At 48.6% G+C, this 21,602-nt stretch overlaps 43 non-coding genes across 43 annotated transcripts; all 43 read right to left on the reverse strand.

Moving 5' to 3' along the window:
- Positions 1-89: 89 nt before the first annotated feature.
- Positions 90-161, reverse strand: Trnat-agu. Its single transcript has one exon. It is a non-coding gene; the product is annotated as a tRNA-Thr (tRNA).
- A 337-nt stretch (positions 162-498) lies between these two features.
- Positions 499-571, reverse strand: Trnak-cuu. The gene has a single exon. It is a non-coding gene; the product is annotated as a tRNA-Lys (tRNA).
- Positions 572-1,023: 452 nt separating this feature from the next.
- Trnar-ucg lies at positions 1,024-1,096 on the reverse strand. Its single transcript has one exon. It is a non-coding gene; the product is annotated as a tRNA-Arg (tRNA).
- A 500-nt stretch (positions 1,097-1,596) lies between these two features.
- On the reverse strand, positions 1,597-1,668 carry Trnat-agu. The gene has a single exon. It is a non-coding gene; the product is annotated as a tRNA-Thr (tRNA).
- A 337-nt stretch (positions 1,669-2,005) lies between these two features.
- Positions 2,006-2,078, reverse strand: Trnak-cuu. The gene has a single exon. It is a non-coding gene; the product is annotated as a tRNA-Lys (tRNA).
- A 452-nt stretch (positions 2,079-2,530) lies between these two features.
- Positions 2,531-2,603, reverse strand: Trnar-ucg. The gene has a single exon. It is a non-coding gene; the product is annotated as a tRNA-Arg (tRNA).
- A 500-nt stretch (positions 2,604-3,103) lies between these two features.
- On the reverse strand, positions 3,104-3,175 carry Trnat-agu. Its single transcript has one exon. It is a non-coding gene; the product is annotated as a tRNA-Thr (tRNA).
- Positions 3,176-3,512: 337 nt separating this feature from the next.
- On the reverse strand, positions 3,513-3,585 carry Trnak-cuu. Its single transcript has one exon. It is a non-coding gene; the product is annotated as a tRNA-Lys (tRNA).
- A 452-nt stretch (positions 3,586-4,037) lies between these two features.
- Trnar-ucg lies at positions 4,038-4,110 on the reverse strand. The gene has a single exon. It is a non-coding gene; the product is annotated as a tRNA-Arg (tRNA).
- A 497-nt stretch (positions 4,111-4,607) lies between these two features.
- Positions 4,608-4,679, reverse strand: Trnat-agu. Its single transcript has one exon. It is a non-coding gene; the product is annotated as a tRNA-Thr (tRNA).
- A 337-nt stretch (positions 4,680-5,016) lies between these two features.
- On the reverse strand, positions 5,017-5,089 carry Trnak-cuu. The gene has a single exon. It is a non-coding gene; the product is annotated as a tRNA-Lys (tRNA).
- Positions 5,090-5,541: 452 nt separating this feature from the next.
- Trnar-ucg lies at positions 5,542-5,614 on the reverse strand. The gene has a single exon. It is a non-coding gene; the product is annotated as a tRNA-Arg (tRNA).
- A 497-nt stretch (positions 5,615-6,111) lies between these two features.
- On the reverse strand, positions 6,112-6,183 carry Trnat-agu. Its single transcript has one exon. It is a non-coding gene; the product is annotated as a tRNA-Thr (tRNA).
- Positions 6,184-6,520: 337 nt separating this feature from the next.
- On the reverse strand, positions 6,521-6,593 carry Trnak-cuu. The gene has a single exon. It is a non-coding gene; the product is annotated as a tRNA-Lys (tRNA).
- A 452-nt stretch (positions 6,594-7,045) lies between these two features.
- Positions 7,046-7,118, reverse strand: Trnar-ucg. The gene has a single exon. It is a non-coding gene; the product is annotated as a tRNA-Arg (tRNA).
- A 494-nt stretch (positions 7,119-7,612) lies between these two features.
- Positions 7,613-7,684, reverse strand: Trnat-agu. The gene has a single exon. It is a non-coding gene; the product is annotated as a tRNA-Thr (tRNA).
- A 337-nt stretch (positions 7,685-8,021) lies between these two features.
- Trnak-cuu lies at positions 8,022-8,094 on the reverse strand. The gene has a single exon. It is a non-coding gene; the product is annotated as a tRNA-Lys (tRNA).
- Positions 8,095-8,546: 452 nt separating this feature from the next.
- Trnar-ucg lies at positions 8,547-8,619 on the reverse strand. The gene has a single exon. It is a non-coding gene; the product is annotated as a tRNA-Arg (tRNA).
- Positions 8,620-9,127: 508 nt separating this feature from the next.
- Positions 9,128-9,199, reverse strand: Trnat-agu. The gene has a single exon. It is a non-coding gene; the product is annotated as a tRNA-Thr (tRNA).
- Positions 9,200-9,536: 337 nt separating this feature from the next.
- Trnak-cuu lies at positions 9,537-9,609 on the reverse strand. Its single transcript has one exon. It is a non-coding gene; the product is annotated as a tRNA-Lys (tRNA).
- Positions 9,610-10,061: 452 nt separating this feature from the next.
- Trnar-ucg lies at positions 10,062-10,134 on the reverse strand. The gene has a single exon. It is a non-coding gene; the product is annotated as a tRNA-Arg (tRNA).
- A 505-nt stretch (positions 10,135-10,639) lies between these two features.
- Trnat-agu lies at positions 10,640-10,711 on the reverse strand. The gene has a single exon. It is a non-coding gene; the product is annotated as a tRNA-Thr (tRNA).
- A 337-nt stretch (positions 10,712-11,048) lies between these two features.
- On the reverse strand, positions 11,049-11,121 carry Trnak-cuu. Its single transcript has one exon. It is a non-coding gene; the product is annotated as a tRNA-Lys (tRNA).
- A 452-nt stretch (positions 11,122-11,573) lies between these two features.
- Trnar-ucg lies at positions 11,574-11,646 on the reverse strand. Its single transcript has one exon. It is a non-coding gene; the product is annotated as a tRNA-Arg (tRNA).
- Positions 11,647-12,146: 500 nt separating this feature from the next.
- Trnat-agu lies at positions 12,147-12,218 on the reverse strand. The gene has a single exon. It is a non-coding gene; the product is annotated as a tRNA-Thr (tRNA).
- A 337-nt stretch (positions 12,219-12,555) lies between these two features.
- Trnak-cuu lies at positions 12,556-12,628 on the reverse strand. The gene has a single exon. It is a non-coding gene; the product is annotated as a tRNA-Lys (tRNA).
- Positions 12,629-13,080: 452 nt separating this feature from the next.
- Trnar-ucg lies at positions 13,081-13,153 on the reverse strand. Its single transcript has one exon. It is a non-coding gene; the product is annotated as a tRNA-Arg (tRNA).
- Positions 13,154-13,658: 505 nt separating this feature from the next.
- On the reverse strand, positions 13,659-13,730 carry Trnat-agu. The gene has a single exon. It is a non-coding gene; the product is annotated as a tRNA-Thr (tRNA).
- A 337-nt stretch (positions 13,731-14,067) lies between these two features.
- On the reverse strand, positions 14,068-14,140 carry Trnak-cuu. The gene has a single exon. It is a non-coding gene; the product is annotated as a tRNA-Lys (tRNA).
- A 452-nt stretch (positions 14,141-14,592) lies between these two features.
- Positions 14,593-14,665, reverse strand: Trnar-ucg. The gene has a single exon. It is a non-coding gene; the product is annotated as a tRNA-Arg (tRNA).
- Positions 14,666-15,170: 505 nt separating this feature from the next.
- On the reverse strand, positions 15,171-15,242 carry Trnat-agu. Its single transcript has one exon. It is a non-coding gene; the product is annotated as a tRNA-Thr (tRNA).
- A 337-nt stretch (positions 15,243-15,579) lies between these two features.
- Trnak-cuu lies at positions 15,580-15,652 on the reverse strand. Its single transcript has one exon. It is a non-coding gene; the product is annotated as a tRNA-Lys (tRNA).
- A 452-nt stretch (positions 15,653-16,104) lies between these two features.
- On the reverse strand, positions 16,105-16,177 carry Trnar-ucg. Its single transcript has one exon. It is a non-coding gene; the product is annotated as a tRNA-Arg (tRNA).
- Positions 16,178-16,677: 500 nt separating this feature from the next.
- Positions 16,678-16,749, reverse strand: Trnat-agu. The gene has a single exon. It is a non-coding gene; the product is annotated as a tRNA-Thr (tRNA).
- Positions 16,750-17,086: 337 nt separating this feature from the next.
- Positions 17,087-17,159, reverse strand: Trnak-cuu. Its single transcript has one exon. It is a non-coding gene; the product is annotated as a tRNA-Lys (tRNA).
- A 452-nt stretch (positions 17,160-17,611) lies between these two features.
- Positions 17,612-17,684, reverse strand: Trnar-ucg. Its single transcript has one exon. It is a non-coding gene; the product is annotated as a tRNA-Arg (tRNA).
- Positions 17,685-18,181: 497 nt separating this feature from the next.
- Trnat-agu lies at positions 18,182-18,253 on the reverse strand. Its single transcript has one exon. It is a non-coding gene; the product is annotated as a tRNA-Thr (tRNA).
- Positions 18,254-18,590: 337 nt separating this feature from the next.
- Positions 18,591-18,663, reverse strand: Trnak-cuu. Its single transcript has one exon. It is a non-coding gene; the product is annotated as a tRNA-Lys (tRNA).
- A 452-nt stretch (positions 18,664-19,115) lies between these two features.
- On the reverse strand, positions 19,116-19,188 carry Trnar-ucg. Its single transcript has one exon. It is a non-coding gene; the product is annotated as a tRNA-Arg (tRNA).
- Positions 19,189-19,691: 503 nt separating this feature from the next.
- Trnat-agu lies at positions 19,692-19,763 on the reverse strand. The gene has a single exon. It is a non-coding gene; the product is annotated as a tRNA-Thr (tRNA).
- Positions 19,764-20,100: 337 nt separating this feature from the next.
- Positions 20,101-20,173, reverse strand: Trnak-cuu. Its single transcript has one exon. It is a non-coding gene; the product is annotated as a tRNA-Lys (tRNA).
- Positions 20,174-20,625: 452 nt separating this feature from the next.
- Trnar-ucg lies at positions 20,626-20,698 on the reverse strand. The gene has a single exon. It is a non-coding gene; the product is annotated as a tRNA-Arg (tRNA).
- A 505-nt stretch (positions 20,699-21,203) lies between these two features.
- Positions 21,204-21,275, reverse strand: Trnat-agu. The gene has a single exon. It is a non-coding gene; the product is annotated as a tRNA-Thr (tRNA).
- Positions 21,276-21,602: the final 327 nt, after the last annotated feature.

The following is a 21,602-nucleotide window of genomic DNA, read 5'->3' on the forward strand; positions in this document are numbered from 1 at the left end:
CTAAATAAAACACCTGTTGCTAATTGTTCGTCGTTCCAGACACTGCTTGCTATACGGCCACGACGCGCAACTGATTTCGAAAATTCGTTTGCCTCCTGTGAGGATCGAACTCACGACCCCTGGTTTACTAGACCAGTGCTCTGCCACTGAGCTAAAGAGGCGCGGCCTAGCGGTAGTTTTGCGTACTTCGTGCTTACGCTCGTCTGGATCATCAGGCTTAAGCTGACAACACTTCATATTACCGACTAATATTTGCAGCTATGGCGCACCATTACTGCTTGGCTACACATCTCACACGTAACCGATGTGCTCTCCAACCAACACCACTTACATTTCAGAACATGTCTTTGACACATGTCTACGAAATCACCTTCACCTTCAGATACACTTCCTTGCGACTGATGGAGACGTAGGCAAAGTTTTAAGTTGCTATTTCCATTACGTCACATTGATCAGAGAAACGGTAATTTACATCTGCAGCGGAACAAAATTACGTTCCGCCCAGCGTGGGGCTCGAACCCACGACCCTGAGATTAAGAGTCTCATGCTCTACCGACTGAGCTAGCCGGGCTGCGTCGGTGACTACGTGTCGGGTCGCACGACACACAGTTCTCGTTTCGGTGGGGTGGTCCCATACAGAATCTCTCCATGCTGCCTAATGTTTTCCTAGCGTCACACACGTCACGTACTTCAGTTTTATTTCATAATCATTTCTGAGAGGTACAGGAATTGCATGAAAACCTGCAGCGCTAGTGGTGTCAAAATTAACACACATATTTGATTTGACTCAGAAGCCGAACGGGTTACTTTCCGACGCTGTCTTAGATGCGCAAATGCCAGCCAAAACTCGCGGTGACGGCACTCAGCCGACCATTTCGCTAGATAACACCGTTCTGGCTGTGTGTGTATCAAGCTCAAGTGCATCTCCAAGCAGGAAATGGACAACAGCAACATTCAGACGATTTCGTACTGCTCAATAGCTACACTAAAACGGTGTGTTTCTTTTGCAGAATTGGAAAAACACGACCGTGACAGGATTCGAACCTGCAATCTTCGGATCCGAAGTCCGACGCCTTATCCATTAGGCCACACGGTCACTGGCCGCCAAGTATTCCTTACATTCGTGTCATCTCGAAACGCTCATACCGCTGAGGAATTGTGTTTTCGTTCTACACAGCCGCTGCCTCTTGCTGCTTCCCACCCATTCGTTACATGCAAGCCTTTACGAGACCGACCAAGTAGAGATTGGGAATCAAGACCACACACTTTGTGCATTCGAAATCGAAGGCAGGGCGTCCCTCGCCGCATTTGCTACGATGGCGATTTGCTACTTCTGCAGAAGCGGCGGCGTCGACGACGACGACGACGACGCTCGCGAGAGGCTCTGTGATATTTGAAAAACACATGTAAAAAATATAATTCAGACTGCCGCCTCCCACCCTACGCTGTACCGCTTTGGAAAATGCTTTATCTGCGACATTCGCCTCAATCACATCTGAGAGTAATTCTAAATAAAACACCTGTTGCTAATTGTTCGTCGTTCCAGACACTGCTTGCTATACGGCCACGACGCGCAACTGATTTCGAAAATTCGTTTGCCTCCTGTGAGGATCGAACTCACGACCCCTGGTTTACTAGACCAGTGCTCTGCCACTGAGCTAAAGAGGCGCGGCCTAGCGGTAGTTTTGCGTACTTCGTGCTTACGCTCGTCTGGATCATCAGGCTTAAGCTGACAACACTTCATATTACCGACTAATATTTGCAGCTATGGCGCACCATTACTGCTTGGCTACACATCTCACACGTAACCGATGTGCTCTCCAACCAACACCACTTACATTTCAGAACATGTCTTTGACACATGTCTACGAAATCACCTTCACCTTCAGATACACTTCCTTGCGACTGATGGAGACGTAGGCAAAGTTTTAAGTTGCTATTTCCATTACGTCACATTGATCAGAGAAACGGTAATTTACATCTGCAGCGGAACAAAATTACGTTCCGCCCAGCGTGGGGCTCGAACCCACGACCCTGAGATTAAGAGTCTCATGCTCTACCGACTGAGCTAGCCGGGCTGCGTCGGTGACTACGTGTCGGGTCGCACGACACACAGTTCTCGTTTCGGTGGGGTGGTCCCATACAGAATCTCTCCATGCTGCCTAATGTTTTCCTAGCGTCACACACGTCACGTACTTCAGTTTTATTTCATAATCATTTCTGAGAGGTACAGGAATTGCATGAAAACCTGCAGCGCTAGTGGTGTCAAAATTAACACACATATTTGATTTGACTCAGAAGCCGAACGGGTTACTTTCCGACGCTGTCTTAGATGCGCAAATGCCAGCCAAAACTCGCGGTGACGGCACTCAGCCGACCATTTCGCTAGATAACACCGTTCTGGCTGTGTGTGTATCAAGCTCAAGTGCATCTCCAAGCAGGAAATGGACAACAGCAACATTCAGACGATTTCGTACTGCTCAATAGCTACACTAAAACGGTGTGTTTCTTTTGCAGAATTGGAAAAACACGACCGTGACAGGATTCGAACCTGCAATCTTCGGATCCGAAGTCCGACGCCTTATCCATTAGGCCACACGGTCACTGGCCGCCAAGTATTCCTTACATTCGTGTCATCTCGAAACGCTCATACCGCTGAGGAATTGTGTTTTCGTTCTACACAGCCGCTGCCTCTTGCTGCTTCCCACCCATTCGTTACATGCAAGCCTTTACGAGACCGACCAAGTAGAGATTGGGAATCAAGACCACACACTTTGTGCATTCGAAATCGAAGGCAGGGCGTCCCTCGCCGCATTTGCTACGATGGCGATTTGCTACTTCTGCAGAAGCGGCGGCGTCGACGACGACGACGACGACGCTCGCGAGAGGCTCTGTGATATTTGAAAAACACATGTAAAAAATATAATTCAGACTGCCGCCTCCCACCCTACGCTGTACCGCTTTGGAAAATGCTTTATCTGCGACATTCGCCTCAATCACATCTGAGAGTAATTCTAAATAAAACACCTGTTGCTAATTGTTCGTCGTTCCAGACACTGCTTGCTATACGGCCACGACGCGCAACTGATTTCGAAAATACGTTTGCCTCCTGTGAGGATCGAACTCACGACCCCTGGTTTACTAGACCAGTGCTCTGCCACTGAGCTAAAGAGGCGCGGCCTAGCGGTAGTTTTGCGTACTTCGTGCTTACGCTCGTCTGGATCATCAGGCTTAAGCTGACAACACTTCATATTACCGACTAATATTTGCAGCTATGGCGCACCATTACTGCTTGGCTACACATCTCACACGTAACCGATGTGCTCTCCAACCAACACCACTTACATTTCAGAACATGTCTTTGACACATGTCTACGAAATCACCTTCACCTTCAGATACACTTCCTTGCGACTGATGGAGACGTAGGCAAAGTTTTAAGTTGCTATTTCCATTACGTCACATTGATCAGAGAAACGGTAATTTACATCTGCAGCGGAACAAAATTACGTTCCGCCCAGCGTGGGGCTCGAACCCACGACCCTGAGATTAAGAGTCTCATGCTCTACCGACTGAGCTAGCCGGGCTGCGTCGGTGACTACGTGTCGGGTCGCACGACACACAGTTCTCGTTTCGGTGGGGTGGTCCCATACAGAATCTCTCCATGCTGCCTAATGTTTTCCTAGCGTCACACACGTCACGTACTTCAGTTTTATTTCATAATCATTTCTGAGAGGTACAGGAATTGCATGAAAACCTGCAGCGCTAGTGGTGTCAAAATTAACACACATATTTGATTTGACTCAGAAGCCGAACGGGTTACTTTCCGACGCTGTCTTAGATGCGCAAATGCCAGCCAAAACTCGCGGTGACGGCACTCAGCCGACCATTTCGCTAGATAACACTGTTCTGGCTGTGTGTGTATCAAGCTCAAGTGCATCTCCAAGCAGGAAATGGACAACAGCAACATTCAGACGATTTCGTACTGCTCAATAGCTACACTAAAACGGTGTGTTTCTTTTGCAGAATTGGAAAAACACGACCGTGACAGGATTCGAACCTGCAATCTTCGGATCCGAAGTCCGACGCCTTATCCATTAGGCCACACGGTCACTGGCCGCCAAGTATTCCTTACATTCGTGTCATCTCGAAACGCTCATACCGCTGAGGAATTGTGTTTTCGTTCTACACAGCCGCTGCCTCTTGCTGCTTCCCACCCATTCGTTACATGCAAGCCTTTACGAGACCGACCAAGTAGAGATTGGGAATCAAGACCACACACTTTGTGCATTCGAAATCGAAGGCAGGGCGTCCCTCGCCGCATTTGCTACGATGGCGATTTGCTACTTCTGCAGAAGCGGCGGCGTCGACGACGACGACGACGCTCGCGAGAGGCTCTGTGATATTTGAAAAACACATGTAAAAAATATAATTCAGACTGCCGCCTCCCACCCTACGCTGTACCGCTTTGGAAAATGCTTTATCTGCGACATTCGCCTCAATCACATCTGAGAGTAATTCTAAATAAAACACCTGTTGCTAATTGTTCGTCGTTCCAGACACTGCTTGCTATACGGCCACGACGCGCAACTGATTTCGAAAATTCGTTTGCCTCCTGTGAGGATCGAACTCACGACCCCTGGTTTACTAGACCAGTGCTCTGCCACTGAGCTAAAGAGGCGCGGCCTAGCGGTAGTTTTGCGTACTTCGTGCTTACGCTCGTCTGGATCATCAGGCTTAAGCTGACAACACTTCATATTACCGACTAATATTTGCAGCTATGGCGCACCATTACTGCTTGGCTACACATCTCACACGTAACCGATGTGCTCTCCAACCAACACCACTTACATTTCAGAACATGTCTTTGACACATGTCTACGAAATCACCTTCACCTTCAGATACACTTCCTTGCGACTGATGGAGACGTAGGCAAAGTTTTAAGTTGCTATTTCCATTACGTCACATTGATCAGAGAAACGGTAATTTACATCTGCAGCGGAACAAAATCACGTTCCGCCCAGCGTGGGGCTCGAACCCACGACCCTGAGATTAAGAGTCTCATGCTCTACCGACTGAGCTAGCCGGGCTGCGTCGGTGACTACGTGTCGGGTCGCACGACACACAGTTCTCGTTTCGGTGGGGTGGTCCCATACAGAATCTCTCCATGCTGCCTAATGTTTTCCTAGCGTCACACACGTCACGTACTTCAGTTTTATTTCATAATCATTTCTGAGAGGTACAGGAATTGCATGAAAACCTGCAGCGCTAGTGGTGTCAAAATTAACACACATATTTGATTTGACTCAGAAGCCGAACGGGTTACTTTCCGACGCTGTCTTAGATGCGCAAATGCCAGCCAAAACTCGCGGTGACGGCACTCAGCCGACCATTTCGCTAGATAACACCGTTCTGGCTGTGTGTGTATCAAGCTCAAGTGCATCTCCAAGCAGGAAATGGACAACAGCAACATTCAGACGATTTCGTACTGCTCAATAGCTACACTAAAACGGTGTGTTTCTTTTGCAGAATTGGAAAAACACGACCGTGACAGGATTCGAACCTGCAATCTTCGGATCCGAAGTCCGACGCCTTATCCATTAGGCCACACGGTCACTGGCCGCCAAGTATTCCTTACATTCGTGTCATCTCGAAACGCTCATACCGCTGAGGAATTGTGTTTTCGTTCTACACAGCCGCTGCCTCTTGCTGCTTCCCACCCATTCGTTACATGCAAGCCTTTACGAGACCGACCAAGTAGAGATTGGGAATCAAGACCACACACTTTGTGCATTCGAAATCGAAGGCAGGGCGTCCCTCGCCGCATTTGCTACGATGGCGATTTGCTACTTCTGCAGAAGCGGCGGCGTCGACGACGACGACGACGCTCGCGAGAGGCTCTGTGATATTTGAAAAACACATGTAAAAAATATAATTCAGACTGCCGCCTCCCACCCTACGCTGTACCGCTTTGGAAAATGCTTTATCTGCGACATTCGCCTCAATCACATCTGAGAGTAATTCTAAATAAAACACCTGTTGCTAATTGTTCGTCGTTCCAGACACTGCTTGCTATACGGCCACGACGCGCAACTGATTTCGAAAATTCGTTTGCCTCCTGTGAGGATCGAACTCACGACCCCTGGTTTACTAGACCAGTGCTCTGCCACTGAGCTAAAGAGGCGCGGCCTAGCGGTAGTTTTGCGTACTTCGTGCTTACGCTCGTCTGGATCATCAGGCTTAAGCTGACAACACTTCATATTACCGACTAATATTTGCAGCTATGGCGCACCATTACTGCTTGGCTACACATCTCACACGTAACCGATGTGCTCTCCAACCAACACCACTTACATTTCAGAACATGTCTTTGACACATGTCTACGAAATCACCTTCACCTTCAGATACACTTCCTTGCGACTGATGGAGACGTAGGCAAAGTTTTAAGTTGCTATTTCCATTACGTCACATTGATCAGAGAAACGGTAATTTACATCTGCAGCGGAACAAAATCACGTTCCGCCCAGCGTGGGGCTCGAACCCACGACCCTGAGATTAAGAGTCTCATGCTCTACCGACTGAGCTAGCCGGGCTGCGTCGGTGACTACGTGTCGGGTCGCACGACACACAGTTCTCGTTTCGGTGGGGTGGTCCCATACAGAATCTCTCCATGCTGCCTAATGTTTTCCTAGCGTCACACACGTCACGTACTTCAGTTTTATTTCATAATCATTTCTGAGAGGTACAGGAATTGCATGAAAACCTGCAGCGCTAGTGGTGTCAAAATTAACACACATATTTGATTTGACTCAGAAGCCGAACGGGTTACTTTCCGACGCTGTCTTAGATGCGCAAATGCCAGCCAAAACTCGCGGTGACGGCACTCAGCCGACCATTTCGCTAGATAACACCGTTCTGGCTGTGTGTGTATCAAGCTCAAGTGCATCTCCAAGCAGGAAATGGACAACAGCAACATTCAGACGATTTCGTACTGCTCAATAGCTACACTAAAACGGTGTGTTTCTTTTGCAGAATTGGAAAAACACGACCGTGACAGGATTCGAACCTGCAATCTTCGGATCCGAAGTCCGACGCCTTATCCATTAGGCCACACGGTCACTGGCCGCCAAGTATTCCTTACATTCGTGTCATCTCGAAACGCTCATACCGCTGAGGAATTGTGTTTTCGTTCTACACAGCCGCTGCCTCTTGCTGCTTCCCACCCATTCGTTACATGCAAGCCTTTACGAGACCGACCAAGTAGAGATTGGGAATCAAGACCACACACTTTGTGCATTCGAAATCGAAGGCAGGGCGTCCCTCGCCGCATTTGCTACGATGGCGATTTGCTACTTCTGCAGAAGCGGCGGCGTCGACGACGACGACGCTCGCGAGAGGCTCTGTGATATTTGAAAAACACATGTAAAAAATATAATTCAGACTGCCGCCTCCCACCCTACGCTGTACCGCTTTGGAAAATGCTTTATCTGCGACATTCGCCTCAATCACATCTGAGAGTAATTCTAAATAAAACACCTGTTGCTAATTGTTCGTCGTTCCAGACACTGCTTGCTATACGGCCACGACGCGCAACTGATTTCGAAAATTCGTTTGCCTCCTGTGAGGATCGAACTCACGACCCCTGGTTTACTAGACCAGTGCTCTGCCACTGAGCTAAAGAGGCGCGGCCTAGCGGTAGTTTTGCGTACTTCGTGCTTACGCTCGTCTGGATCATCAGGCTTAAGCTGACAACACTTCATATTACCGACTAATATTTGCAGCTATGGCGCACCATTACTGCTTGGCTACACATCTCACACGTAACCGATGTGCTCTCCAACCAACACCACTTACATTTCAGAACATGTCTTTGACACATGTCTACGAAATCACCTTCACCTTCAGATACACTTCCTTGCGACTGATGGAGACGTAGGCAAAGTTTTAAGTTGCTATTTCCATTACGTCACATTGATCAGAGAAACGGTAATTTACATCTGCAGCGGAACAAAATCACGTTCCGCCCAGCGTGGGGCTCGAACCCACGACCTTGGGATTAAGAGTCTCATGCTCTACCGACTGAGCTAGCCGGGCTGCGTCGGTGACTACGTGTCGGGTCGCACGACACACAGTTCTCGTTTCGGTGGGGTGGTCCCATACAGAATCTCTCCATGCTGCCTAATGTTTTCCTAGCGTCACACACGTCACGTACTTCAGTTTTATTTCATAATCATTTCTGAGAGGTACAGGAATTGCATGAAAACCTGCAGCGCTAGTGGTGTCAAAATTAACACACATATTTGATTTGACTCAGAAGCCGAACGGGTTACTTTCCGACGCTGTCTTAGATGCGCAAATGCCAGCCAAAACTCGCGGTGACGGCACTCAGCCGACCATTTCGCTAGATAACACCGTTCTGGCTGTGTGTGTATCAAGCTCAAGTGCATCTCCAAGCAGGAAATGGACAACAGCAACATTCAGACGATTTCGTACTGCTCAATAGCTACACTAAAACGGTGTGTTTCTTTTGCAGAATTGGAAAAACACGACCGTGACAGGATTCGAACCTGCAATCTTCGGATCCGAAGCCCGACGCCTTATCCATTAGGCCACACGGTCACTGGCCGCCAAGTATTCCTTACATTCGTGTCATCTCGAAACGCTCATACCGCTGAGGAATTGTGTTTTCGTTCTACACAGCCGCTGCCTCTTGCTGCTTCCCACCCATTCGTTACATGCAAGCCTTTACGAGACCGACCAAGTAGAGATTGGGAATCAAGACCACACACTTTGTGCATTCGAAATCGAAGGCAGGGCGTCCCTCGCCGCATTTGCTACGATGGCGATTTGCTACTTCTGCAGAAGCGGCGGCGTCGACGACGACGACGACGACGACGACGACGCTCGCGAGAGGCTCTGTGATATTTGAAAAACACATGTAAAAAATATAGTCAGACTGCCGCCTCCCACCCTACGCTGTACCGCTTTGGAAAATGCTTTATCTGCGACATTCGCCTCAATCACATCTGAGAGTAATTCTAAATAAAACACCTGTTGCTAATTGTTCGTCGTTCCAGACACTGCTTGCTATACGGCCACGACGCGCAACTGATTTCGAAAATTCGTTTGCCTCCTGTGAGGATCGAACTCACGACCCCTGGTTTACTAGACCAGTGCTCTGCCACTGAGCTAAAGAGGCGCGGCCTAGCGGTAGTTTTGCGTACTTCGTGCTTACGCTCGTCTGGATCATCAGGCTTAAGCTGACAACACTTCATATTACCGACTAATATTTGCAGCTATGGCGCACCATTACTGCTTGGCTACACATCTCACACGTAACCGATGTGCTCTCCAACCAACACCACTTACATTTCAGAACATGTCTTTGACACATGTCTACGAAATCACCTTCACCTTCAGATACACTTCCTTGCGACTGATGGAGACGTAGGCAAAGTTTTAAGTTGCTATTTCCATTACGTCACATTGATCAGAGAAACGGTAATTTACATCTGCAGCGGAACAAAATCACGTTCCGCCCAGCGTGGGGCTCGAACCCACGACCCTGAGATTAAGAGTCTCATGCTCTACCGACTGAGCTAGCCGGGCTGCGTCGGTGACTACGTGTCGGGTCGCACGACACACAGTTCTCGTTTCGGTGGGGTGGTCCCATACAGAATCTCTCCATGCTGCCTAATGTTTTCCTAGCGTCACACACGTCACGTACTTCAGTTTTATTTCATAATCATTTCTGAGAGGTACAGGAATTGCATGAAAACCTGCAGCGCTAGTGGTGTCAAAATTAACACACATATTTGATTTGACTCAGAAGCCGAACGGGTTACTTTCCGACGCTGTCTTAGATGCGCAAATGCCAGCCAAAACTCGCGGTGACGGCACTCAGCCGACCATTTCGCTAGATAACACCGTTCTGGCTGTGTGTGTATCAAGCTCAAGTGCATCTCCAAGCAGGAAATGGACAACAGCAACATTCAGACGATTTCGTACTGCTCAATAGCTACACTAAAACGGTGTGTTTCTTTTGCAGAATTGGAAAAACACGACCGTGACAGGATTCGAACCTGCAATCTTCGGATCCGAAGTCCGACGCCTTATCCATTAGGCCACACGGTCACTGGCCGCCAAGTATTCCTTACATTCGTGTCATCTCGAAACGCTCATACCGCTGAGGAATTGTGTTTTCGTTCTACACAGCCGCTGCCTCTTGCTGCTTCCCACCCATTCGTTACATGCAAGCCTTTACGAGACCGACCAAGTAGAGATTGGGAATCAAGACCACACACTTTGTGCATTCGAAATCGAAGGCAGGGCGTCCCTCGCCGCATTTGCTACGATGGCGATTTGCTACTTCTGCAGAAGCGGCGGCGTCGACGACGACGACGACGACGACGACGCTCGCGAGAGGCTCTGTGATATTTGAAAAACACATGTAAAAAATATAGTCAGACTGCCGCCTCCCACCCTACGCTGTACCGCTTTGGAAAATGCTTTATCTGCGACATTCGCCTCAATCACATCTGAGAGTAATTCTAAATAAAACACCTGTTGCTAATTGTTCGTCGTTCCAGACACTGCTTGCTATACGGCCACGACGCGCAACTGATTTCGAAAATTCGTTTGCCTCCTGTGAGGATCGAACTCACGACCCCTGGTTTACTAGACCAGTGCTCTGCCACTGAGCTAAAGAGGCGCGGCCTAGCGGTAGTTTTGCGTACTTCGTGCTTACGCTCGTCTGGATCATCAGGCTTAAGCTGACAACACTTCATATTACCGACTAATATTTGCAGCTATGGCGCACCATTACTGCTTGGCTACACATCTCACACGTAACCGATGTGCTCTCCAACCAACACCACTTACATTTCAGAACATGTCTTTGACACATGTCTACGAAATCACCTTCACCTTCAGATACACTTCCTTGCGACTGATGGAGACGTAGGCAAAGTTTTAAGTTGCTATTTCCATTACGTCACATTGATCAGAGAAACGGTAATTTACATCTGCAGCGGAACAAAATTACGTTCCGCCCAGCGTGGGGCTCGAACCCACGACCCTGAGATTAAGAGTCTGATGCTCTACCGACTGAGCTAGCCGGGCTGCGTCGGTGACTACGTGTCGGGTCGCACGACACACAGTTCTCGTTTCGGTGGGGTGGTCCCATACAGAATCTCTCCATGCTGCCTAATGTTTTCCTAGCGTCACACACGTCACGTACTTCAGTTTTATTTCATAATCATTTCTGAGAGGTACAGGAATTGCATGAAAACCTGCAGCGCTAGTGGTGTCAAAATTAACACACATATTTGATTTGACTCAGAAGCCGAACGGGTTACTTTCCGACGCTGTCTTAGATGCGCAAATGCCAGCCAAAACTCGCGGTGACGGCACTCAGCCGACCATTTCGCTAGATAACACCGTTCTGGCTGTGTGTGTATCAAGCTCAAGTGCATCTCCAAGCAGGAAATGGACAACAGCAACATTCAGACGATTTCGTACTGCTCAATAGCTACACTAAAACGGTGTGTTTCTTTTGCAGAATTGGAAAAACACGACCGTGACAGGATTCGAACCTGCAATCTTCGGATCCGAAGTCCGACGCCTTATCCATTAGGCCACACGGTCACTGGTCGCCAAGTATTCCTTACATTCGTGTCATCTCGAAACGCTCATACCGCTGAGGAATTGTGTTTTCGTTCTACACAGCCGCTGCCTCTTGCTGCTTCCCACCCATTCGTTACATGCAAGCCTTTACGAGACCGACCAAGTAGAGATTGGGAATCAAGACCACACACTTTGTGCATTCGAAATCGAAGGCAGGGCGTCCCTCGCCGCATTTGCTACGATGGCGATTTGCTACTTCTGCAGAAGCGGCGGCGTCGACGACGACGACGACGACGCTCGCGAGAGGCTCTGTGATATTTGAAAAACACATCTAAAAAATATAATTCAGACTGCCGCCTCCCACCCTACGCTGTACCGCTTTGGAAAATGCTTTATCTGCGACATTCGCCTCAATCACATCTGAGAGTAATTCTAAATAAAACACCTGTTGCTAATTGTTCGTCGTTCCAGACACTGCTTGCTATACGGCCACGACGCGCAACTGATTTCGAAAATTCGTTTGCCTCCTGTGAGGATCGAACTCACGACCCCTGGTTTACTAGACCAGTGCTCTGCCACTGAGCTAAAGAGGCGCGGCCTAGCGGTAGTTTTGCGTACTTCGTGCTTACGCTCGTCTGGATCATCAGGCTTAAGCTGACAACACTTCATATTACCGACTAATATTTGCAGCTATGGCGCACCATTACTGCTTGGCTACACATCTCACACGTAACCGATGTGCTCTCCAACCAACACCACTTACATTTCAGAACATGTCTTTGACACATGTCTACGAAATCACCTTCACCTTCAGATACACTTCCTTGCGACTGATGGAGACGTAGGCAAAGTTTTAAGTTGCTATTTCCATTACGTCACATTGATCAGAGAAACGGTAATTTACATCTGCAGCGGAACAAAATCACGTTCCGCCCAGCGTGGGGCTCGAACCCACGACCTTGGGATTAAGAGTCTCATGCTCTACCGACTGAGCTAGCCGGGCTGCGTCGGTGACTACGTGTCGGGTCGCACGACACACAGTTCTCGTTTCGGTGGGGTGGTCCCATACAGAATCTCTCCATGCTGCCTAATGTTTTCCTAGCGTCACACACGTCACGTACTTCAGTTTTATTTCATAATCATTTCTGAGAGGTACAGGAATTGCATGAAAACCTGCAGCGCTAGTGGTGTCAAAATTAACACACATATTTGATTTGACTCAGAAGCCGAACGGGTTACTTTCCGACGCTGTCTTAGATGCGCAAATGCCAGCCAAAACTCGCGGTGACGGCACTCAGCCGACCATTTCGCTAGATAACACCGTTCTGGCTGTGTGTGTATCAAGCTCAAGTGCATCTCCAAGCAGGAAATGGACAACAGCAACATTCAGACGATTTCGTACTGCTCAATAGCTACACTAAAACGGTGTGTTTCTTTTGCAGAATTGGAAAAACACGACCGTGACAGGATTCGAACCTGCAATCTTCGGATCCGAAGTCCGACGCCTTATCCATTAGGCCACACGGTCACTGGCCGCCAAGTATTCCTTACATTCGTGTCATCTCGAAACGCTCATACCGCTGAGGAATTGTGTTTTCGTTCTACACAGCCGCTGCCTCTTGCTGCTTCCCACCCATTCGTTACATGCAAGCCTTTACGAGACCGACCAAGTAGAGATTGGGAATCAAGACCACACACTTTGTGCATTCGAAATCGAAGGCAGGGCGTCCCTCGCCGCATTTGCTACGATGGCGATTTGCTACTTCTGCAGAAGCGGCGGCGTCGACGACGACGACGACGACGACGACGCTCGCGAGAGGCTCTGTGATATTTGAAAAACACATGTAAAAAATATAGTCAGACTGCCGCCTCCCACCCTACGCTGTACCGCTTTGGAAAATGCTTTATCTGCGACATTCGCCTCAATCACATCTGAGAGTAATTCTAAATAAAACACCTGTTGCTAATTGTTCGTCGTTCCAGACACTGCTTGCTATACGGCCACGACGCGCAACTGATTTCGAAAATTCGTTTGCCTCCTGTGAGGATCGAACTCACGACCCCTGGTTTACTAGACCAGTGCTCTGCCACTGAGCTAAAGAGGCGCGGCCTAGCGGTAGTTTTGCGTACTTCGTGCTTACGCTCGTCTGGATCATCAGGCTTAAGCTGACAACACTTCATATTACCGACTAATATTTGCAGCTATGGCGCACCATTACTGCTTGGCTACACATCTCACACGTAACCGATGTGCTCTCCAACCAACACCACTTACATTTCAGAACATGTCTTTGACACATGTCTACGAAATCACCTTCACCTTCAGATACACTTCCTTGCGACTGATGGAGACGTAGGCAAAGTTTTAAGTTGCTATTTCCATTACGTCACATTGATCAGAGAAACGGTAATTTACATCTGCAGCGGAACAAAATCACGTTCCGCCCAGCGTGGGGCTCGAACCCACGACCCTGAGATTAAGAGTCTCATGCTCTACCGACTGAGCTAGCCGGGCTGCGTCGGTGACTACGTGTCGGGTCGCACGACACACAGTTCTCGTTTCGGTGGGGTGGTCCCATACAGAATCTCTCCATGCTGCCTAATGTTTTCCTAGCGTCACACACGTCACGTACTTCAGTTTTATTTCATAATCATTTCTGAGAGGTACAGGAATTGCATGAAAACCTGCAGCGCTAGTGGTGTCAAAATTAACACACATATTTGATTTGACTCAGAAGCCGAACGGGTTACTTTCCGACGCTGTCTTAGATGCGCAAATGCCAGCCAAAACTCGCGGTGACGGCACTCAGCCGACCATTTCGCTAGATAACACCGTTCTGGCTGTGTGTGTATCAAGCTCAAGTGCATCTCCAAGCAGGAAATGGACAACAGCAACATTCAGACGATTTCGTACTGCTCAATAGCTACACTAAAACGGTGTGTTTCTTTTGCAGAATTGGAAAAACACGACCGTGACAGGATTCGAACCTGCAATCTTCGGATCCGAAGTCCGACGCCTTATCCATTAGGCCACACGGTCACTGGCCGCCAAGTATTCCTTACATTCGTGTCATCTCGAAACGCTCATACCGCTGAGGAATTGTGTTTTCGTTCTACACAGCCGCTGCCTCTTGCTGCTTCCCACCCATTCGTTACATGCAAGCCTTTACGAGACCGACCAAGTAGAGATTGGGAATCAAGACCACACACTTTGTGCATTCGAAATCGAAGGCAGGGCGTCCCTCGCCGCATTTGCTACGATGGCGATTTGCTACTTCTGCAGAAGCGGCGGCGTCGACGACGACGACGACGACGACGACGCTCGCGAGAGGCTCTGTGATATTTGAAAAACACATGTAAAAAATATAGTCAGACTGCCGCCTCCCACCCTACGCTGTACCGCTTTGGAAAATGCTTTATCTGCGACATTCGCCTCAATCACATCTGAGAGTAATTCTAAATAAAACACCTGTTGCTAATTGTTCGTCGTTCCAGACACTGCTTGCTATACGGCCACGACGCGCAACTGATTTCGAAAATTCGTTTGCCTCCTGTGAGGATCGAACTCACGACCCCTGGTTTACTAGACCAGTGCTCTGCCACTGAGCTAAAGAGGCGCGGCCTAGCGGTAGTTTTGCGTACTTCGTGCTTACGCTCGTCTGGATCATCAGGCTTAAGCTGACAACACTTCATATTACCGACTAATATTTGCAGCTATGGCGCACCATTACTGCTTGGCTACACATCTCACACGTAACCGATGTGCTCTCCAACCAACACCACTTACATTTCAGAACATGTCTTTGACACATGTCTACGAAATCACCTTCACCTTCAGATACACTTCCTTGCGACTGATGGAGACGTAGGCAAAGTTTTAAGTTGCTATTTCCATTACGTCACATTGATCAGAGAAACGGTAATTTACATCTGCAGCGGAACAAAATTACGTTCCGCCCAGCGTGGGGCTCGAACCCACGACCCTGAGATTAAGAGTCTGATGCTCTACCGACTGAGCTAGCCGGGCTGCGTCGGTGACTACGTGTCGGGTCGCACGACACACAGTTCTCGTTTCGGTGGGGTGGTCCCATACAGAATCTCTCCATGCTGCCTAATGTTTTCCTAGCGTCACACACGTCACGTACTTCAGTTTTATTTCATAATCATTTCTGAGAGGTACAGGAATTGCATGAAAACCTGCAGCGCTAGTGGTGTCAAAATTAACACACATATTTGATTTGACTCAGAAGCCGAACGGGTTACTTTCCGACGCTGTCTTAGATGCGCAAATGCCAGCCAAAACTCGCGGTGACGGCACTCAGCCGACCATTTCGCTAGATAACACCGTTCTGGCTGTGTGTGTATCAAGCTCAAGTGCATCTCCAAGCAGGAAATGGACAACAGCAACATTCAGACGATTTCGTACTGCTCAATAGCTACACTAAAACGGTGTGTTTCTTTTGCAGAATTGGAAAAACACGACCGTGACAGGATTCGAACCTGCAATCTTCGGATCCGAAGTCCGACGCCTTATCCATTAGGCCACACGGTCACTGGCCGCCAAGTATTCCTTACATTCGTGTCATCTCGAAACGCTCATACCGCTGAGGAATTGTGTTTTCGTTCTACACAGCCGCTGCCTCTTGCTGCTTCCCACCCATTCGTTACATGCAAGCCTTTACGAGACCGACCAAGTAGAGATTGGGAATCAAGACCACACACTTTGTGCATTCGAAATCGAAGGCAGGGCGTCCCTCGCCGCATTTGCTACGATGGCGATTTGCTACTTCTGCAGAAGCGGCGGCGTCGACGACGACGACGACGACGCTCGCGAGAGGCTCTGTGATATTTGAAAAACACATGTAAAAAATATAATTCAGACTGCCGCCTCCCACCCTACGCTGTACCGCTTTGGAAAATGCTTTATCTGCGACATTCGCCTCAATCACATCTGAGAGTAATTCTAAATAAAACACCTGTTGCTAATTGTTCGTCGTTCCAGACACTGCTTGCTATACGGCCACGACGCGCAACTGATTTCGAAAATTCGTTTGCCTCCTGTGAGGATCGAACTCACGACCCCTGGTTTACTAGACCAGTGCTCTGCCACTGAGCTAAAGAGGCGCGGCCTAGCGGTAGTTTTGCGTACTTCGTGCTTACGCTCGTCTGGATCATCAGGCTTAAGCTGACAACACTTCATATTACCGACTAATATTTGCAGCTATGGCGCACCATTACTGCTTGGCTACACATCTCACACGTAACCGATGTGCTCTCCAACCAACACCACTTACATTTCAGAACATGTCTTTGACACATGTCTACGAAATCACCTTCACCTTCAGATACACTTCCTTGCGACTGATGGAGACGTAGGCAAAGTTTTAAGTTGCTATTTCCATTACGTCACATTGATCAGAGAAACGGTAATTTACATCTGCAGCGGAACAAAATTACGTTCCGCCCAGCGTGGGGCTCGAACCCACGACCCTGAGATTAAGAGTCTCATGCTCTACCGACTGAGCTAGCCGGGCTGCGTCGGTGACTACGTGTCGGGTCGCACGACACACAGTTCTCGTTTCGGTGGGGTGGTCCCATACAGAATCTCTCCATGCTGCCTAATGTTTTCCTAGCGTCACACACGTCACGTACTTCAGTTTTATTTCATAATCATTTCTGAGAGGTACAGGAATTGCATGAAAACCTGCAGCGCTAGTGGTGTCAAAATTAACACACATATTTGATTTGACTCAGAAGCCGAACGGGTTACTTTCCGACGCTGTCTTAGATGCGCAAATGCCAGCCAAAACTCGCGGTGACGGCACTCAGCCGACCATTTCGCTAGATAACACCGTTCTGGCTGTGTGTGTATCAAGCTCAAGTGCATCTCCAAGCAGGAAATGGACAACAGCAACATTCAGACGATTTCGTACTGCTCAATAGCTACACTAAAACGGTGTGTTTCATTTGCAGAATTGGAAAAACACGACCGTGACAGGATTCGAACCTGCAATCTTCGGATCCGAAGTCCGACGCCTTATCCATTAGGCCACACGGTCACTGGCCGCCAAGTATTCCTTACATTCGTGTCATCTCGAAACGCTCATACCGCTGAGGAATTGTGTTTTCGTTCTACACAGCCGCTGCCTCTTGCTGCTTCCCACCCATTCGTTACATGCAAGCCTTTACGAGACCGACCAAGTAGAGATTGGGAATCAAGACCACACACTTTGTGCATTCGAAATCGAAGGCAGGGCGTCCCTCGCCGCATTTGCTACGATGGCGATTTGCTACTTCTGCAGAAGCGGCGGCGTCGACGACGACGACGACGCTCGCGAGAGGCTCTGTGATATTTGAAAAACACATGTAAAAAATATAATTCAGACTGCCGCCTCCCACCCTACGCTGTACCGCTTTGGAAAATGCTTTATCTGCGACATTCGCCTCAATCACATCTGAGAGTAATTCTAAATAAAACACCTGTTGCTAATTGTTCGTCGTTCCAGACACTGCTTGCTATACGGCCACGACGCGCAACTGATTTCGAAAATTCGTTTGCCTCCTGTGAGGATCGAACTCACGACCCCTGGTTTACTAGACCAGTGCTCTGCCACTGAGCTAAAGAGGCGCGGCCTAGCGGTAGTTTTGCGTACTTCGTGCTTACGCTCGTCTGGATCATCAGGCTTAAGCTGACAACACTTCATATTACCGACTAATATTTGCAGCTATGGCGCACCATTACTGCTTGGCTACACATCTCACACGTAACCGATGTGCTCTCCAACCAACACCACTTACATTTCAGAACATGTCTTTGACACATGTCTACGAAATCACCTTCACCTTCAGATACACTTCCTTGCGACTGATGGAGACGTAGGCAAAGTTTTAAGTTGCTATTTCCATTACGTCACATTGATCAGAGAAACGGTAATTTACATCTGCAGCGGAACAAAATTACGTTCCGCCCAGGGTGGGGCTCGAACCCACGACCCTGAGATTAAGAGTCTGATGCTCTACCGACTGAGCTAGCCGGGCTGCGTCGGTGACTACGTGTCGGGTCGCACGACACACAGTTCTCGTTTCGGTGGGGTGGTCCCATACAGAATCTCTCCATGCTGCCTAATGTTTTCCTAGCGTCACACACGTCACGTACTTCAGTTTTATTTCATAATCATTTCTGAGAGGTACAGGAATTGCATGAAAACCTGCAGCGCTAGTGGTGTCAAAATTAACACACATATTTGATTTGACTCAGAAGCCGAACGGGTTACTTTCCGACGCTGTCTTAGATGCGCAAATGCCAGCCAAAACTCGCGGTGACGGCACTCAGCCGACCATTTCGCTAGATAACACTGTTCTGGCTGTGTGTGTATCAAGCTCAAGTGCATCTCCAAGCAGGAAATGGACAACAGCAACATTCAGACGATTTCGTACTGCTCAATAGCTACACTAAAACGGTGTGTTTCTTTTGCAGAATTGGAAAAACACGACCGTGACAGGATTCGAACCTGCAATCTTCGGATCCGAAGTCCGACGCCTTATCCATTAGGCCACACGGTCACTGGCCGCCAAGTATTCCTTACATTCGTGTCATCTCGAAACGCTCATACCGCTGAGGAATTGTGTTTTCGTTCTACACAGCCGCTGCCTCTTGCTGCTTCCCACCCATTCGTTACATGCAAGCCTTTACGAGACCGACCAAGTAGAGATTGGGAATCAAGACCACACACTTTGTGCATTCGAAATCGAAGGCAGGGCGTCCCTCGCCGCATTTGCTACGATGGCGATTTGCTACTTCTGCAGAAGCGGCGGCGTCGACGACGACGACGACGACGACGCTCGCGAGAGGCTCTGTGATATTTGAAAAACACATGTAAAAAATATAATTCAGACTGCCGCCTCCCACCCTACGCTGTACCGCTTTGGAAAATGCTTTATCTGCGACATTCGCCTCAATCACATCTGAGAGTAATTCTAAATAAAACACCTGTTGCTAATTGTTCGTCGTTCCAGACACTGCTTGCTATACGGCCACGACGCGCAACTGATTTCGAAAATTCGTTTGCCTCCTGTGAGGATCGAACTCACGACCCCTGGTTTACTAGACCAGTGCTCTGCCACTGAGCTAAAGAGGCGCGGCCTAGCGGTAGTTTTGCGTACTTCGTGCTTACGCTCGTCTGGATCATCAGGCTTAAGCTGACAACACTTCATATTACCGACTAATATTTGCAGCTATGGCGCACCATTACTGCTTGGCTACACATCTCACACGTAACCGATGTGCTCTCCAACCAACACCACTTACATTTCAGAACATGTCTTTGACACATGTCTACGAAATCACCTTCACCTTCAGATACACTTCCTTGCGACTGATGGAGACGTAGGCAAAGTTTTAAGTTGCTATTTCCATTACGTCACATTGATCAGAGAAACGGTAATTTACATCTGCAGCGGAACAAAATCACGTTCCGCCCAGCGTGGGGCTCGAACCCACGACCCTGGGATTAAGAGTCTCATGCTCTACCGACTGAGCTAGCCGGGCTGCGTCGGTGACTACGTGTCGGGTCGCACGACACACAGTTCTCGTTTCGGTGGGGTGGTCCCATACAGAATCTCTCCATGCTGCCTAATGTTTTCCTAGCGTCACACACGTCACGTACTTCAGTTTTATTTCATAATCATTTCTGAGAGGTACAGGAATTGCATGAAAACCTGCAGCGCTAGTGGTGTCAAAATTAACACACATATTTGATTTGACTCAGAAGCCGAACGGGTTACTTTCCGACGCTGTCTTAGATGCGCAAATGCCAGCCAAAACTCGCGGTGACGGCACTCAGCCGACCATTTCGCTAGATAACACCGTTCTGGCTGTGTGTGTATCAAGCTCAAGTGCATCTCCAAGCAGGAAATGGACAACAGCAACATTCAGACGATTTCGTACTGCTCAATAGCTACACTAAAACGGTGTGTTTCTTTTGCAGAATTGGAAAAACACGACCGTGACAGGATTCGAACCTGCAATCTTCGGATCCGAAGTCCGACGCCTTATCCATTAGGCCACACGGTCACTGGCCGCCAAGTATTCCTTACATTCGTGTCATCTCGAAACGCTCATACCGCTGAGGAATTGTGTTTTCGTTCTACACAGCCGCTGCCTCTTGCTGCTTCCCACCCATTCGTTACATGCAAGCCTTTACGAGACCGACCAAGTAGAGATTGGGAATCAAGACCACACACTTTGTGCATTCGAAATCGAAGGCAGGGCGTCCCTCGCCGCATTTGCTACGATGGCGATTTGCTACTTCTGCAGAAGCGGCGGCGTCGACGACGACGACGACGACGACGACGCTCGCGAGAGGCTCTGTGATATTTGAAAATCACATGTAAAAAATATAGTCAGACTGCCGCCTCCCACCCTACGCTGTACCGCTTTGGAAAATGCTTTATCTGCGACATTCGCCTCAATCACATCTGAGAGTAATTCTAAATAAAACACCTGTTGCTAATTGTTCGTCGTTCCAGACACTGCTTGCTATACGGCCACGACGCGCAACTGATTTCGAAAATTCGTTTGCCTCCTGTGAGGATCGAACTCACGACCCCTGGTTTACTAGACCAGTGCTCTGCCACTGAGCTAAAGAGGCGCGGCCTAGCGGTAGTTTTGCGTACTTCGTGCTTACGCTCGTCTGGATCATCAGGCTTAAGCTGACAACACTTCATATTACCGACTAATATTTGCAGCTATGGCGCACCATTACTGCTTGGCTACACATCTCACACGTAACCGATGTGCTCTCCAACCAACACCACTTACATTTCAGAACATGTCTTTGACACATGTCTACGAAATCACCTTCACCTTCAGATACACTTCCTTGCGACTGATGGAGACGTAGGCAAAGTTTTAAGTTGCTATTTCCATTACGTCACATTGATCAGAGAAACGGTAATTTACATCTGCAGCGGAACAA

This window comes from Schistocerca americana, unplaced genomic scaffold, assembly GCF_021461395.2.
Source record: "Schistocerca americana isolate TAMUIC-IGC-003095 unplaced genomic scaffold, iqSchAmer2.1 HiC_scaffold_147, whole genome shotgun sequence".
Classification (NCBI taxonomy): Eukaryota; Metazoa; Arthropoda; class Insecta; order Orthoptera; family Acrididae; genus Schistocerca; species Schistocerca americana.